This window comes from Haplochromis burtoni, unplaced genomic scaffold (genome assembly GCF_018398535.1).
Source record: "Haplochromis burtoni strain Fernald_Lab_line unplaced genomic scaffold, NCSU_Asbu1 Contig_3, whole genome shotgun sequence".
NCBI classification, from domain to species: domain Eukaryota; kingdom Metazoa; phylum Chordata; class Actinopteri; order Cichliformes; family Cichlidae; genus Haplochromis; species Haplochromis burtoni.
Genome location: NW_024582364.1, coordinates 1,159,556 through 1,173,562, shown reverse-complemented (window position 1 = coordinate 1,173,562; position 14,007 = coordinate 1,159,556). Strand labels below are relative to the sequence as shown.

At 40.8% G+C, this 14,007-nt stretch overlaps 1 protein-coding gene across 3 annotated transcripts in view; it reads left to right on the top strand.

The window, feature by feature from the left end:
• The window catches only part of tnr (tenascin R (restrictin, janusin)), a 198,196-nt gene that overhangs the window by 59,618 nt on the left and 124,571 nt on the right, over positions 1–14,007 (top strand). For all 3 annotated transcript variants that reach the window (XM_014332926.2, XM_014332928.2, XM_014332924.2), the window contains exon 2: positions 1,801–1,853. The gene's annotated coding sequence lies outside the window, so the exon portion shown is untranslated. The remainder of the gene's footprint in view (positions 1–1,800; positions 1,854–14,007) is intronic.

The following is a 14,007-nucleotide window of genomic DNA, read 5'->3' as shown; positions in this document are numbered from 1 at the left end:
AAACTTGCAAACAAACAAACAAACAAACAAACAAACAAACAAACAAACAAACAAACAAACAAACAAACAAACAAACAAACAAACAAACAAACAAAACATTTCTCTGAAAATGATTAGGTACAACACTTGGACTCAAAATGAATGAAAACGGAGCCAGTATCCAAAAATAGTCTAGCTCCTTTTAAGCTTAAGTCATTGCAAGTGATCCTATTATTTTTTCAGTTGAGTTTAATTGAATTAACATTACCTTTTTGTCCTCGTCAGCTGGTAAAATACGAGGTGTCATTCAGTGAGAGAGATGAGAGCGCGACAAACTCTGAAACACTGTGATTTTCGAAAACAATCAGAGCCCGTCTCCACAACTTTGACTCGTTTTAAATCATTTTTATTTTTCGTCCCCGCCTTGCCTGCCCAGCTTCTGTTGAGAGTGTTAGAAAAATCAAATATGCTCAATATGGAACACTTTGTGTGCTGCCTTGATATTTATTTTCTAATTTGGAGCCAGTTATTTCCAATTGAAATGTATCTGTATATTATATTTTTCCCCGCCCCAAGTCTTTAAGCGTGTTAGCTCAGCACTGAGCTTAGACAAATTTCATCTTTCTAACATCAGTGTAAATTATTAGTTTATTTCACCAAAGTATCTGCATTTGTGCCATTTTCTCTCTGTCCTTGTGACTGTTCAATTTTCATGTTTATTTGTGTGCATTGAGACAGATTGAATGGGAGTATGGAGCTTTGCAGAGTGACCTCCGGTTCAGCTGAAACCCCTCGGGGGGTTGGATAGCAGCTGTGCATGTGTGTGTATGTTTTTATGTGCATGCCTCTGTAAGTGCACACAAAAGTACCTTAACTCTATATTTAATAAACACTTGAACTTGACCAAAAACTGATTGTTAGTCTAAGTGCTTAGAACAATATGGCAGGATAATTAGTATCATGAGAGGAGCTCATGAGACGAGTGCCTTATGCAACAGGAAAGGTTACATCCTGTTGTACTTCACCAGGCACACGTACGTAAACAATGCCTGCATCCACTAAGTGTGTCAAGAGCGAGCATCAAGTGCTGTCTCGTCTCTCAAGTTTAAAACTTTTACTGTCTCTCAGAACTATTAAAAATTCTAATTAACTCTTGACCGTGCTGTTTTTGTTGCATCTTGTTTCATATAAGCAGGTAATGCCGTGGTATTCTTACACAGTACACACTGACCAGGCACCGTGTGGACATTACACGATGTATAAAGACAAATCACAGACTCTTGAAGTATAAGCCGACCTATTTATTAAAAAATGGAGATGGACAATAAATCCCAATTCATTTCAGTTAGATCTCAAACTCTAGATCAGGGGTCTCCAACTCCAGGCCTCGAGGGCCGGTGTCCTGCAGGTTTTAGATGCGTCCTTGATCCAACACAGCTGATTCAAATGGCTAAATTACCTCCTCAACATGTCTTGTAGTTCTCCAGAGGCCTGGTAATGAACTAATCATTTGATTCTGGTGTGTTGACCCAGGGTGATATCTAAAACCTGCAGGACACCGGCCCTCGAGGCCTGGAGTTGGAGACCCCTGCTCTAGATCTTTGGTCCTTTATTCTGTTGTTTTCTTCTGTCGAACATTTTGACATAAATAGACTTTTAACAATAGATAGCGGGCTCACTGAGGAGAGGAAATCTGTATGCTTCTATAATTGCCAGATCGAATGGATTTGAAGAATACCAAAGAAGGGACAAAAAGAAAAAATATATGTATTTTATGGTATGTTTAAGTAATTTACAACCTCTCTCTTTTTCTCTTGACAGCATCATCCCAGGGACCAACACTAAAACAATCAAGTCCAGTTTGTGCTTTCCAGGTGAGTTGGAACTTCAAACGAATGCTACAGCATGTGTTCGTGTGCGTGCGGTTCTCTCTGTTGTTGTTTTTTTCCTCTACTGCTTATGTAAAACGACTTCAAATAAAATATATAAAATGCATTCACAAATGCAATGAAAACCGAGGTGCAAACTTTGGAGGGTTTTCCAAAAGTTGTGTGCTGTATACGTCAACGTTCTAGACACACCTTGGCTTTACAGTTCACTCTCTGGCCGGCTACAGCAAGGTGTGCAGCAACATGATGAACATAGTACAATAGGACAATAGCACAACAGTGCTTAACAAATTTATTCAATCACCACCCAGTCTAATGTTTATGCCACAGCTACTCTAAATTAACAGTATTGATAATTACCAAAATATTTTTTAATAATTGCTGATCCACCAGTGTGTGCAGGCTCCTTAATCTTCAATCAGAATGATATTTTTAATGCAAAAATGTATTTATACATGAATTATTATTGTATTATTATTATTATACAGTCGTTAACTTACATTCCTGAACAGAAAAATTACTTCCAGTGGTTAAATGTTATACTTGATTAATTTATCTGAACTCAAGTGTGCCGGCTCAAATTTGGGCATAAAAATGTGAACTCAGTTTGTCATTTGTCTAGCAAACAACAATATATGATACTGTTAATGCAGGGTATAACCGGCAGATGAAAACATGATTCACTATTTTGAGAAATAAAAGCTAAAAAGTGAAGAATGACCTTTCCTCTCAGCATTGCCAAAATGAAGCTACTTCACATTGGTATTTGTGAAAACACGACAGTTTACTGTACTGGGTATACTGCAGAGTGTCCCTCCCTGCCACGTAAACACCCGCCCCGTAGCGATGCCTCATAAACACCGGCATCACAGCCACTAATACAACACATGCATCAAGAGCAAGAGGTGTTGTTAGGATCCGTTGGGGGCTCAGCCCAGTCAAAAAATCTTTAGAGTTCCATCTGATAATTGCAGTATTATTATGATATTTCAGTGTAAAATGAAAACAAGCTGTGAGGCACCGCAGTCTTGCAAAAGGTTTCAGTCAGGTGAGTAGGCTGCCTTTCACAATATGACTGCAATTTTCTCATTCAGCTTTCTTATTTATTTCTTTCATTTATTATTTCTTTTTCAGCAGCAGGAGTAAAATCCTGAAGGAAAAGGGTCTTGGTGTTGATGAAGGAGTCATATGGTAGATTATATGTTGGTAAAACTTCAATTTTGAAAATTGGCCAACCCTGCTCTGATAGCGTCTATTTCTATTATGTGATAAAGGCTCCTTTTTCAACTGTGACAAACTGTATTATATTTGTGCCTTGTCTTTCTATATGATACTGTCCTGTCATCTGTCTGTTATGCTTCTCATTCTTTTTGCTGTTTTCATATTATCCTCTCCTCATCGTCAGTCAGCAGAAGGAATACAGTGAAAAGGAAGCAATCAGTGTTTGCCAACTAAAATGAGACAAATCTCTCATTTGATTACTCTATGGAGAAGTGCTATTTATCTATATATTACAAACATGGCTTAGCCAGTTTTCCCACACAGCAATAATCAGAAGTTATGCTTTTAATATGCGTTTTCTACATCATGTGTCAAAGTCCTGAGCCAAAACCCATAATCCAAGGTTTTAATCTAACTCACAGATCATTTTACATTCTTATTAAAGTTCGTCTCACCCGGTTGTGGCTGTGATCTGCACAGCTCGCCCCCCGAACACTCCAAGTAGCACTCCACCTGCATAGACAGGCGTGTTTTGCAGCTTTAAAAGAACACGCATATTAAAACAAGTTTCAAGAAGATGAAAAGTTGATGCTGAAGGGAGAGAATTTCCACTGGGGTGTGAAAAAAAGCATGTATCTTTATAAAGTGTAAAAAGAGGCTGATGTATCCATTTGCCACGAGACAATTTCTGCCTTCAGAGGATGTAATGTGCATCGTCATTTTGATGCCTGAATCCACATACCTGCAGAGCTATGGAGTGATACTCCGGGATCAGAGGTTTCACACAATGTAGCACAATAGACTTAGTTTCTTTGAACCCCATCTCAAAGTAAAGGAGCTATTACCCGTTATCGGGTGAGTTTCAAGTTTCATTTTGATGTGCAGACAGTTTCGTGCTCTTAATGTTACTCAAAGATATTTTTTCTTAACTAAATGTTATAGAGGCTAAAAAAACTTTTTTTCTATTAGAATAATGCAAATAAATGTTTGCATTATATACTATGTTTTTATTAATGTTTGCACATGTTTCAGAGATGAGTTAAAAAAGAAATGAGGGGTGGTTTAAGACTTTTGCACAATGCTATTATTATTTACCACTGCGGCCCTTAGTAAAGGCACCTTTTAACACCATTATTATAAGCAATAATGGTGAGAAAAATGTTTGATATTGATACAAACTAAGAAAAACGTTTGAGAACCATAAAGCTAGCTAACTGGTAGCTGAAGAGCCTCTTCTTAACCAACTTGAGCTTGTAGATGAGGCAGTGGGAGCTCTCATGTCCTGACTCATCAGCAGCTTTGGCAGCAGGAGACATCTCATCCTTCACCTCCTCTAGCCTCGCCTACACCTTGTTGCCGTCATCCCTTTGTTCAAGCTTCACAGAAGCAAATTTTTACCCTCTTAAATAAACCATTGTAGCTTTCCTCATAGCTTATTTAAAAGGTCAGTTTACCATATTGTTAAAAAAAAGAAAAGAAATTGGTTAGAGTTGAACCTGCCCATAATTGAAATCTTGCATTGCTGAATTAGTACACTACTGATAGATACTAGGAATGACAAGCCGTTGACCTATATATAAAAAAAAACAAAAAAACACCCAGCACGCCCCTGCGGGCGGTTTATCCTTCAAGCTCGGGTCCTCTACCAGAGGCCTGGGAGCTTGAGGGTCCTGCGCAGTATCTTAGCTGTTCCCAGGACTGCGCTCTTCTGGACAGAGATCTCCGATGTTATTCCCGGGATCTGCTGGAGCCACTCGCCTAGCTTGGGAGTCACCGCACCTAGTGCTCCGATTACCACGGGGACCACCGTTACCTTCACCCTCCACATCCTCTCGAGCTCTTCTCTGAGCCCTTGGTATTTCTCCAGCTTCTCGTGTTCCTTCTTCCTGATATTGCTGTCATTCGGAACCGCTACATCGATCACTACGGCCGTCTTCTTCTGTTTGTCTACCACCACTATGTCCGGTTGGTTAGCCACCACCATTTTGTCCGTCTGTATCTGGAAGTCCCACAGGATCTTAGCTCGGTCATTCTCCACCACCCTTGGGGGCATCTCCCATTTTGACCTCGGGACTTCCAGGTTATACTCGGCACAGATGTTCCTGTACACTATGCCGGCCACTTGGTTGTGGCGTTCCATGTATGCCTTGCCTGCTAGCATCTTGCACCCTGCTGTTATGTGCTGGATTGTCTCTGGGGCATCTTTACACAGCCTGCACCTGGGGTCTTGCCTGGTGTGATAGACCCCAGCCTCTATGGATCTTGTACTCAGAGCTTGTTCTTGTGCTGCCATGATTAGTGCCTCTGTGCTGTCTTTCAGTCCAGCTTTGTCCAGCCACTGGTAGGATTTCTGGATATCAGCCACCTCCTCTATCTGCCGGTGGTACATACCGTGCAGGGGCCTGTCCTTCCATGATGGTTCCTCGTCTCCCTCCTCTTTCTTGGGTTTCTGCTGCCTGAGGTATTCACTGAGCACTCGGTCAGTTGGGGCCATCTTCCCAATGTATTCTTGGATGTTCGTTGTCTCATCCTGGACTGTGGTGCTGACACTCACCAGTCCCCGGCCCCCTTCCTTCCGCTTAGCGTACAGCCTCAGGGTGCTGGACTTGGGGTGAAACCCTCCATGCATGGTAAGGAGCTTTCTTGTCTTTATGTCAGTGGCTTCTATCTCCTCCTTTGGCCAGCCTATTACCCCAGCAGGGTACCTGATCACGGGCAGGGCGTACGTGTTGATGGCCCGGATCTTGTTCTTACCATTCAGCTGACTCCTCAGGACTTGCCTGACCCTCTGCAGGTACTTGGTGGTTGCAGCTTTTCTAGCGGCCTCTTCATGGTTCCCATTTGCCTGCGGGATCCCCAGGTACTTGTAACTGTCCTCTATGTCTGCAATGTTGCCTTCTGGTAGTTCAATCCCCTCAGTTCTGACTACCTTCCCTCTCTTTGTTACCATCCGACTACACTTCTCCAGTCCGAACGACATTCCAATGTCATTGCTGTATAGCCTGGTAGTGTGGATCAGTGAATCGATGTCTCGTTCACTCTTGGCATACAGCTTGATGTCATCCATGTACAGGAGGTGGCTGACAACTGCTCCGTTCCGTAGTCGGTATCCGTAGCCAGTCTTGTTAATGATCTCACTGAGGGGGTTCAGGCCTATGCAGAACAGCAGTGGGGACAGAGCATCTCCTTGGTAGATCCCGCACTTGATGGTGACTTGTGCTATGGGCTTGGAGTTGGCCTCTAGTGTTGTACGCCACATCCCCATTGAGTTCCTGATGAAGGCTCTTAGGGTCCCATTGATCTTGTACAATTCTAGGCATTCCAGTATCCAGCTGTGGGGCATTGAGTCATAGGCCTTCTTGTAATCAATCCAGGCAGTGCACAGGTTGGTCAGTCTGGTCTTGCAGTCTCGGCTGACTGTTCTGTCTACCAGTAGCTGGTGTTTTGCGCCTCTGGTATTCTTGCCAATTCCTTTCTGTGTCCCACTCATGTATTGACCCATGTGCCTGTTCATCTTAGCCGATATGATGCCTGACAGGAGCTTCCATGTAGTACTGAGGCAGGTTATTGGTCGGTAGTTGGAGGGGACCGGTCCCTTCTTGGGGTCCTTGGGGATCAGGACCGTCCGACCTTCGGTTAGCCATTCCGGGTGTCTCTCGTTAACTAGCAGCTGGCATTTGTGACATGCCTACTATTAAAAAAGTAATATATATTTATTATATATATATATATATATATATATAGATAGATAGATATATATATATATAGATATAGAGATATATAGATATATAGATATAGATATAGATATATATATATAGATAATGTGGAATATTAAATATCAACACTTCACCGAGTTCTTTTGATTCCTCAGAAGCATCTGATGGAAGACAAAACACTGCTCAGTAGACCATTTAACACTTTATTTTCACTTTGACAATACTTCTAGAAGGGAGATGCGTCCTGCAAGACACGTTGCCGCGGATCTCAATATGGTGACGGGCACCTGACAGTTTTATTACCGGGCACCCTATTCTAGTCTAAACAACAGCATTTCAGTAACTTAGATAAGATGGTTCCCTCTTATCTACTGCTCTACAGGCAAACATGGGCGAGAGTCTACGACTGGAGGACACCTATTCTAATGCCTTTATTATTCAGGCCTGTGTCCACTTAACACTACTCTATATGATTATATGGGCAGTTTTGATTAATATGAGATTAATATAAGGCACAGTAATAAAGCACTTCAGGTAAGATCATTCTAACACCTGTCAATACGATCTCATGCCAGGTGTATGGAATTAACATCTTATTAGTACCAGAGCGGTCATTCAAGGACGTATAATCTTTGACATGTAACATGAAAGCCTTTGTAAGTAAGATTTTGTACAAAAGGAACTCGATAGAGGATTTCAGTCATGACATCCTTTTCAAAGCAGTGAAGTGAATAGCTGCTGGGCATCACGGTCAGACTCAGTTATTATGTGATTTTGTCACTTATTCTAATAGACGTACTTAAATACACTGAAGTTTTTTAGCCAAAGGCTGTTGTAGATGAACAAATAGGTTCATAAAAACTCAACATTTTCTTTATGATAACTAGTCTTTAATTTAAACCAATTTTCATACTGGATGAGGACCAGTGTGTTACTCGTGCTTTAATCTGCGTATTTTACTTGTTCGAGTATCACTGTTTTGTAAAACTCTGTTTTGAGCCTACAGTGGGGGTGAGCAGGAAGGCAGCACTGCATGTTTGCCTTTCTAATTACTTCTCATAGGAACCCAGCTATTGATTGTTGCAAATGCTCATTGATTTTTAGCAGGACTCTACACTATCTGACGTTTGTGCTAAATACCAGGGGACGAATGACGTCAGTGGGCTTGTCTGTGACATCGGTTTATCTGTTTGCGGGTATGTGTGCGGAGGAAGAGGTATGCAAATGTGTCTGTGCATGCATTTTTTTCTGTAGATTAAATGAGAATGGGCTTGTGTATCTGAGGAATAGGAAAGTTGCTGCATTTCTTTTGGCCCCGGAAGCCTAATCGAGAAGCATCGATCAACCAAGGGGAAACAGCGTGCTTACTTGCACATTGAGATAGCCAAAAGCTATTGGCAAACTGTTTGTTCTCATTGGATAAAATCACAAGACTTGCCTCCCTGTGATTCTAAACAGATCACCATGTCAGAAGGTCAGAAGGGGCGCCACAATATATCAGCAGTCTCTTTCAATATTTTTAGTAACTAAATGTTAGGTGATGCCACAGTTCAATAACCACTTTAATTATCCATTAATGAATTCTGCTGGCATTGCAAGTTGAGATGACAGCATGTCAAGTACAAAGGAGTGCAAAGTAAGCATTAAAATACAAAATAAAGTTGTAGGCATAATCCCTGGCTGTTTAACTTCTTACAGTTGGCAAAATTACATCATTATTTACAAACTATATAGATCAGCAAACTGACTGAGTCCTCTAATACCAGGATTCACAAAGTACAGTCCATAGACCAGGTGTATCATTTTCATGTGAGCATGAGAAAACAATGTAGTGCTTCACATTATGTTTTTGTTTTTCACACTGATGAATTCAGCTGATACAAACACATTTAAAACAACTCATCTGTGAAAAGGCCTACCCCCCTGGTAACATTGGTTATCCCCTGGTTGATGGAGAAAAACGTGAGAAGTTAATGGCTATTGCTTAAAAACTGGTCACAGAGAAGTTGCTACACCAAAAATCTCCCCTCGATTGCGTCAGCTGCTAGCATATTGCTACAGCAGAGACAGGCTGCCCCTCCCTGAGCCTGAATCTGCTGGAGATTTCTTCCTGTTAAAAAGGTGTTTTTCCTTCCCATTGTTGCCAAGTGCTCACTCATAAAGGGTCATGTGATTGTTGGGGTTTCTTGGCCTACAGTATAAAGCGCCTTAAAGCAACTGGTGCTGTGAATTGGCACTACTGTATATAAGAAAATTGAACTGTAAACTAACTACCAAGCCACGAAGTGTGATGCAAACCACAATGAAGCTGCAGCACTGCATACCTCTCTGTGACCAATTCCAACAAGTGCCAGCAAGCATTCACTCATTAGCCTGTTGGGAAATATGCACTTTTCCTTAGCAAACAGTGTTTATCAGGGGGTCAGTGACCAAGCTCTAGGCATGTGTGCATGGGGATTGAGCAACCACTCACTGGGGGAATACTCGTTTTTCCTTGGTGACCGGTGGTTGCCAGGCAGTCACCAACTGTTCCCAAAGCAGCCAGCCATCAAAACTATCTGGTGTTTGTGTGTGACTACTTGATTAGACACTGCATGGCCCCCATAGTGCTAGTAGGTATTCTAATTTTTTAAAATGCACACCAGTATAGCTATTGTTTCTCCGATGATCGCCACACCAACCAACAGTAATCGAGCCTGCAACTCTGACAGTGTTGCGTCAATCTATCAGTCTGTGATGGTAAGCTATAAAAAAGCTAAGGTGTAAAGTAAGAGAACAACCAGTATAGTCCTGCAGTACATTGTTGAAGGAGGACTGGTGGATTTGGTGGTCATGTTTTTACCCAGAAGGCTCCATGTGTTCTACGCCAAGTTGGCACTGTCCTGGATTCAGTTTCTTGATTTTTCACATGACTTAGTGCACAGTGCACACTATATTGTATGGTGGATTTGAAAGATTATCATTGTCATCTTGATATGCACGACTTGTGGTAGCTTAAATCTTCTAATGACTGGGAATTAAAAAGAGATGGCTTGCTGACAAAAATGACTCAGTCTCTTTTGCACATAAACACCCCTCTGGAGTTGTACTGCTGCTTACTTTTTTTTTTACTTTGGTCTTTGGTTTTGTCCTGCCAGGATATCGCCTACTTTAATAGGAATTTGCCTATCATTGTTCCCTTATTCCTGTGAAGGGTTTTGAATAATGCATCATTCTGTTCTTCAACTTCCATTTGAATATATCTTTCTGGTCAGAAAAGAGAGAGTCTCTCTGTTGACTGAAAAATAAACACAGAGTTACAAAAGGCAAAGGGACAAAGAGTGAGGAAGGGTATAAAGAACGATAGCAACAAAAGGGCAGACGAAGAAAGCAAGAGAAATATCAACAGCAAGAAAGATGGATAGAAAGGCTTATTGAGAGCGAGAGGGCCACACAGTGCAGCATCTGTATCAGGCTTCCAAAGGGTATCTAATGTGGTTTGCTTTGGTAATGAGACTGCCAGTCTTTTGTAATTTTCGGTGTTAGTTCAGTGCTCCTTGTGTCTTTTCTACACTGTGTACCTACATCACGTTCCTGATTACCGAGAGATTGAAAATGTTTATTTTTAGTTGTCTGAAACGTACATCGACAGACCGTGATGAATGGGAACAGTCCTCCATTGTGGCAGAAACAACAGTAGCAGAATTGACTGTAGCTTTGGGAATATTCCTGTCACTACTAGAGATGGACCGATCCGATATTACGTATCGGTATCGGTCCGATACTGACCTAAATTACTGGATCGGATATCGGAGAAAAATAAAAAATGTAATCCGATCCATTAAATATCACGAAAGCACCTCACAAAACTTGCAACACGCCGTAACTCACCTCAGAACGTTAGCACGTCGGAGCAGTATGCATCACGTGATAGAGCGGCTGTGGCATGCGGGACCTGTCGGTGGTCTGGATAGCATTTGGAGCTTCGCTAGCAACCCGGCATTTCATCTCCGACAAAGTTATCCCCGAGAGAAGTAAAGCAAGTGTGTAAGTCCATCTCTGAATGTTTGTAAAGCATTCCTGCGTTAAGCTTAACAAGCGACTGCCTCTTCTTGCTGCTACTTCAATCATGAAACTGCTTAATGATCAGCTGATCGGCTTTTCTGTCGCGAGTCCGTCTCTCTTGTTTGTTTTTGGCCCACTTTGCACCAGAAAGAGGAAACCAGCGGCTGAACAACAGCAGCACGTTTAAGCTTGATAAGCTGTTGTTAGAATTTATTTAATATTACTTTCTACTCCGAGGATCTTTTTCTACGTAGCTGACGCTGGTAACTGTGCAGGGGCGGATCTAGCAAAGTTTAGCCAGGGGGGCCGATAGGGCATTAACAGGGAAAAGGGGGCACAAAGACATACTTTTCTTTCTTATTCTCATTTAAATGTCGCCTTTAATTGTATTCCTAGCTATGCCAGCAATATGGCTGTTTACTAGCGCTTAAGACCAAACTACATACCACCCATTACATCCGGTATGCAACTACATTGTAGCCACACCACGCCACAGATCAGCGAGGCTGCCGGACACTGCGTCACCGGGCCCTCTGACCACCACCAGTAGGCAACGGGTGAAGTGTCTTGCCCAAGGACACAACGACCGAGACTGTCCAAGCCGGGGCTCGAACCGGCAACCTTCTGATTACAAGGCGAACTCCCAACTCTTGATCCACAAGAATACTTGCCCTTCTTATTCTCATTTAAAATGTCTAGCTTTTAATAAATAATTATCTGACACCCAAAGTTTTAATTTGATGTAAAATGATATAGAAGTCCAATTACTGTATATAGTACTGTTAAGTCTAATATAATCCCTAGTAAGCTATAGTACTTTTTCCTTTGGGAAGGTACCATCTGTGCAGTCTGCAATTTGTTGAAGAAAGATGTTGAATCTATTTAATATTTCTTGAAAAATAATTTATTTCTGTGCATTTTTTTTCACACTGCATCAAATTAAGTTGATTACGTCGATTAAGCATCATGAGGTGGAGCGTGAGGGGTGGTTCCCTATTTTTTATTTATTTATTTTTGTTGTTGCTGGGAGTTGGAACCCTATTAGTTAGGTTGCTTAATATTTACGCTAAGTACTCTTTAAAATACCAGAATAGGGAGGATGGTGTAGGTTTGAGTTTATTAGATTGATCAGTATTGCTGAACTATGAAATATTTTTTTTTGCATACAGGTATAACAAAATAGCTTTAGCTTAGTTGTTGTTTTAAACTTGAGTATGAACTTATACAAAATGCAGCAAGATATTTAAAAAAAAACAGTTTTGTTGATTAAAAAACACTATATCGGATTCATATCGGTATCGGCAGATATCCAAATTTATGATATCGGTATCGGACATAAAAAAGTGGTATCGTGCCATCTCTAGTCACTACATCCAGCTTTGAAAAAATTAGCTCTGTTTGCTTAAAATTGGTGATTGTTATTGTTTGATCATTTGTGACATGTGTTCAGAAGGATTGGAGAAGAATTGAACAGTCTATGATTGATTGAGGTTCGGAAAAGGCAGCGGTCATGAAGTCAAAAACGACTTCACACACAGGTTTGCTTTCTTTGTCTTATTGAAACCAGAAACTTGCCACACCCAGTACAAAGGATACAAAGCCTGGAATATGTACTGCACCTCTAACACCACCCTCTAAGTATTGTGTGTAAAACACGCTAAAGGTTTTCTTACATTTCTGATTTTCCAAGTTTTCATTTGGTTGGGATTGTCTGGTTTACTTCAGAGAGCTGTTGTTTGTAGGGCACAGAGAATGGCCTGTAGATCAATAATTAAAAGTTCAGCAGAGCATATTTTAAGCCCTGATCTGTTTTTTTTCGGGAGGACTCGAGGAGTATGTGTGTGTATCTAATTATCTGTCAAAGGAAGTATTTGATACAGCTGCGATGGATCAATCAGCAGTTCCCCTGATTGGCTTGACTTGGAACCGAGCAAAGTCAGTTTTTATCGATATTGACGGCTGCCATAATTTTATCTTTGTATCAGCTTTTGATGAGTAAAAACTTCCTGTACTTCTGGAGACTGTTTTAAAGCATCACCAAAATTAAATGCAGTGCATTTTATGCAGAAGCCAAAAGTACTGTATATAGTATATCCTTATCCATCCTATATAGCATTGGCACTGGCCCATCCTATCCATTTGAGTGACAGCAGATAATCTACAGCTCCTCTGCTGTCACATGGGGTTTTGATACATCAGTCTCAGCAGACACCTTTTTTTCTAAATGTTTTTCGACTTTTGAGTCCCCTTAACTGCTAGTTTTTAAAGATATTTTTGGCCAGTGGAAATTGCAAGCTGGTGCTGGCTGAATGTCATAGACTGTGATTTAATACTAGAACCGCTGGGGGAGCGGTCAGTCCCCTCCACATCCTGTAACAACATCATCAACAGCAAAGAAATAATTTTATAAAGAAGTTAAGATGTGAATTTAAATTCTTTAGGGGTTTTATTTGTTTTACAAATGATTTGAATTATTTAAACCATAAAGTTTAAATAAATTCTACTATCTACTAATAAACAAAAGGTATACTAAACAACACAATAACTAACAGTGTTCGGAAGGTTACTTTTAAAATGTGTTCCACTACAGATTACAGAATGCATGCCCCAAAATGTATTCCGTTACGTTACTCAATGAGAGTAACTGTATTCTAAATACCACCTTTTTAAACGGTAACTGTAACGGAATACAGTTACTCATATTTTGTATTTTAAATACGTAACGGCGGTACATGTATTCCGTTACTCCCCAACACTGATAACTAACATGTCTAAATTATCCAATTATTGTAGGAGAAGAACATTCTGGAGAATGTGTCGTATTTAGTTACTCTAAAATACAGAAGGTATAAAAAAACAGAGCGCTCACTGTGAAACAGATTGAACTGATCGGCGTCTTTGTTTTAAAATTTAAAAAATAAAATAAGGAAATTAAGTCTGTAAAGGTAGAATTAAAAAAAAGTATAATCTCATCCATATCTGCCTCCTCTTCATCAGACCTGTAGCCTCTCTCTACACACCTCCATGCCTCAAATCTGCTGCCCTTTACCTCCTCAGACCTAAAACCCGTCTGATTTGCTCCAGATTTCACTCTTCATTTACTCCGATTAGTTCTACACACTCTAGACTGTTTTCCTGCCGCTCTGCACAGGCAGCAG